At 37.0% G+C, this 4,081-nt stretch overlaps 1 pseudogene; it reads right to left on the bottom strand.

The window, feature by feature from the left end:
- Nucleotides 1-300: 300 nt before the first annotated feature.
- On the bottom strand, nucleotides 301-1,867 carry LOC132527928 (rho GTPase-activating protein 17-like; annotated as a pseudogene).
- Between the last annotated feature and the right edge of the window lie 2,214 nt (nucleotides 1,868-4,081).

Genomic DNA, 4,081 nt, shown 5'->3' on the forward strand with positions numbered 1-4,081 from the left:
ATTTTTAACAGCTCAGAGCAAAGTATGAGTGCTAAGATCAGAGGACCTGTGAGCTGTACCAAAGCTGATGGGACCTGACAGCTGCCTGAGACTGGCTTTGGCTAATAGTTATCTGACTCCAGTTCCTCAGCCCCTGTTCCAATGTGTCCATAAAGTAGGGGCAGTCTTATCCCCTTCACTGCTTTCAGCCGTAGAGCTTTGGGAGGGTTCTCTGGGTCCACTGAAGCCAAGGTGATGTGATCTGCAGATGGGAGAGGCAGGTGGAAAGCAGGGGATATATGCTTTCTTTAGAGTGCTACCCTAGAAGTCCATAAGCTTCATATTTAAGTTCTCCTTCTTAGCCAATTCTCCTTCCATCTCCACCAAACTGGCAGACCACTTCTTCTGCAGGGTCCCTGAGTTAGTCATTTCCAGTGTGGGAAAAGTGATGGAATTTGTGTGGAGATGTACAAATGCTCTGATACATTACATTTTACCTTTATAGTGAAGAACCAGTTGTCATATTGAATGATTTGTTCAATCACCATAACCACGTGAATGGATGTGGCTACAGCCATTTCAGCAAGCATTCCTTCATTTTTGGCCCATAACAAGTTAGGCACAAATATGATTGCAGTGCATTTTGTTAATGCTGCTGGTATAAGCAAGCTCTGAAAGGAACTTAATTAAATACCTAAAGTTAACGAAATTTTGTGGTGACAACTTTTGACCTGTTCTCCATAAATCTTGAAGTTTTTTTGTCTTAATCTTGCACACTTGCAACTTGTGTCCATTATTCACACAGATTAAAAGTCATCAAAATTTAAGGCAATTTCCATAATTAGGACTTTAAATCAACAGCCTACAGAATGGGGGTCTGAATAGAACTCATCTAGGTTAGAGGTAGAGCAGCCTAAAACAGCTCTGTTTCTTTAACTTGGAGTCCCCAATACTAATTTAAAAATGCCTTTCTCTATGTGATTCTCTAGGAGAAGCAATGACACAGGTCTCAACCAGAACCACCTCTATTCTTTCAAAGGAGTTCCCAAAGCTGGTTTTCCACACACCTACCTTGATTGGCTCACATTCCAGGGAGGGCCCTTCCTAAGACTGCTAAAGCTTTTTGATGGTAATCTGCTTGGGCTTCTAATAATGAAACAAAGAATTTGTTATACTGCCCTTCTTTGGCCATACAGTTGCTCAAGTCTGCTGCAAATTGATCTTTGCAGTGTTCTACTTGATTTCCAGCTTCAACCATCTCTTAAGGTATCTATTTTTTATGGAAGCCCCTGAAAGTTGACTTCTGAAGTTTTGTGAGCTTAGTTCCGCCTAGCTCTAACCAAATCCCATTTTATTGAGCTATTTCCTCTGTTTCTCTATATTTAGGGATCTCCACTTCTGTTTATGTCACGCAGAAAGTCCACAATCTTTTCTTCAACAAAGAAAAGCACTCCATCATGCTGAGAGAGTTTAGAGCTAATCGATTCTCAGCATCCCCACATGTGTCCAGCATCTTCCCCAAGAGAAATTCTTCTAGCTGAGCTGATGCGTTTTGAATATTTTGAGTTTTGAAAGGGGTTTTCTGTATCTCCTGGCATTGGTGCCACACTGGCCCTGGAAGCACACCATCAGGCTCTTGTGGGGATGGTGGTACATTGACTGAACCATGTCCATGCACAGCTTGAATTGTAACAGATCTTCACAGAGGACTTCTGTTTTCTCAGCTCTAGCCACAGTTTGGTTGGCCAGCTGCTTCATGAAGTTGAACTTCTTCACTGCTGCAGTGGTGGCCAGGCCTTAGGGACTTGGGCCTGAAAGGGCAGGGCAGCAGCATCAGTGGTTCTACAGGCTCACCTTTGGCCATGTCATGTGTCACTCTTGGTGACATAGCCCTACTTCCTTTTTTATGTTTCTGTTTCTGCTATCTTACCTCAGGTTGCTCTCTGATAGGATCTCCAGGTTGAATTTGGCTAAATCATCATGTCAGTTGCACAAAATTCGTGGAAGCCTGGTCCTTCTATCAGATGAAATGTGGAAGTGTGGAAACATATGGAATGTATATGATACTACTTTATTTTGAAATTGATTGCATAATGCAAATATAAACACTTAATATACAGTTTGAATCTTTGTGGGAGAAATTCTTCTTTGCAGGATGTATTGTTCTTTCTTGTAAGAAATAATTATACTGCCACTTAATTGCCATTTCTGAAAAAAAATTAATTTTTACTTGGTTGTTGCTGAAGTGTGACCTTGAGAGTGACTTGTCTCTTTAACAAAGGAAATGGTGAAATATGTACTACCAAATACAATTTACTCTGTCTTCTTTTAAAGTTGCTTCTGAAAATATCCCATACATACTGTTTACGTAAGCATCAATATGAAAATGGAAGTTAAGGGAGTTTGTGTCTTCTATGCACTCTATCCAATATTGAAAACCAAGAGTTTTCAGTTAATACTGTCTCTTAATTGCTCTAATGTTGCCACCAATGTCAATACTTTATGCATAAAACAAAGAGAGCTTCTTAGTGTTAGTTTCAGTCCTTACATGATAAAGAGTTTGAATGGTCAGTATGCAGTGTAGTATTAATACACTTTAGACACACTGAATTTAGAAGGCAATGATATGGCTGCAAATTTGCAAGAAGATTCAGAGTTTGTTTATATTTTGCAAGTTCAGCATTGCTGAATAATCAGTGTTACTGGAAGATAGTTTATCAGTCAGAATCCTTCAAGAATGAGAAATGAACAGTTAAATTGGCAAAGTCTGCATACAAAAAGAGTAAATTATTAATCTACACACCAAAGAAGAAAGGCATCCTGAAAAATATTTTCTAAGTAGAATTTTTACTGGTTCTCTCACCAGTCATGCTAACTATCAATTCACAGACTACATACTAATAACATAGATTTTTTATTGAAAAAGAAGTCAATAGCTGCATTATTTGTCACTTCCTACCTACACATCTGACATAATTCCATAGAGTATTTTCTTTCAGTTAACTATTTTTCCTGAACAAATTTTGGCCTCAATTTTCCTACAGTCAAATCAGTTCAAAAGTTCAATGTCATTTTGTTAAAACCACAGGCAATTTTGATGAATTTTATCCAGATAGGATAAACAACTATTGTCCCTATGTCAGTTCTTCAAAGGAAAAAAAATGTATTACAGTTGTGTAAATAATGATTTGTGTTCGTCAAGAAGCATAAATCAGTCAGAGTTTTATGAAGAAAAGGGATAATCATCCTTAATATAAAGGAGCTATTGTTTGAGAACAAAGTGCATATACTCATGTTTGAATTTGATCAAATCTCTAATAGGGAATGTATGAGGAAAATTTCAAAGGTGTAAGGAGATATTCAAGTATGCTTAACTTTTATAAAATCAGAATCATGTAGTTGAATCTCATTATATTGGGCAACTCCAGGTAGAATGTTTCAACTCTGCTCTGCTTTGGTATGATATGAGCATCATTGACAGACATTCTGTAACATATTGCTAGATTTTTGTAATGTAAGAATGTTTATAATATCCATAATAATATAATTATAATATAATACCCATCTTACATTACTATTTTCTCTGTTAGATGTTACTAGGTTTCACAATGTTTTTCATGGTTTGTGAATTCACTGAACTGCACTTGGCTCTTAGCTGCTATATAGCTGTGACTGAAAGTGGAGCTCTTCCATCAAAAGTGCAGAACCTCAGTGCACACACAATGTGTACAAGCCTCACTCAACTTAGTTTACTTTTGCTTTTCTTGTTCTCTTGGTTTGAATCATTTCAGCTGAAACTATTGTGTAATAAATCATGTATTTAGAATGAGACAAGGAATAAATGAAAACAATACTGTCAAAAACACTAGATTGATAGAGCTGGTAGTTTACATAACTGTAGAGAAAAATTACAGGAACTGCTTAAGCAGTTTTCATTATAGACCCAGGTTTTATGTTGATGTTTTAAAATGTCAGTTATTTTTACCTTGAGACATCTTGAATGGAAGGTAGCTTGTATCTTGTTGCTACTTTTCCACTAGGACAATGTATTTTATTTTTAAGTATTTATTCCTTCTATTAGATTCAGTGGTTTTTCTTTTAT

This window comes from Lagenorhynchus albirostris, chromosome 1 (genome assembly GCF_949774975.1).
Source record: "Lagenorhynchus albirostris chromosome 1, mLagAlb1.1, whole genome shotgun sequence".
Taxonomy (NCBI): domain Eukaryota; kingdom Metazoa; phylum Chordata; class Mammalia; order Artiodactyla; family Delphinidae; genus Lagenorhynchus; species Lagenorhynchus albirostris.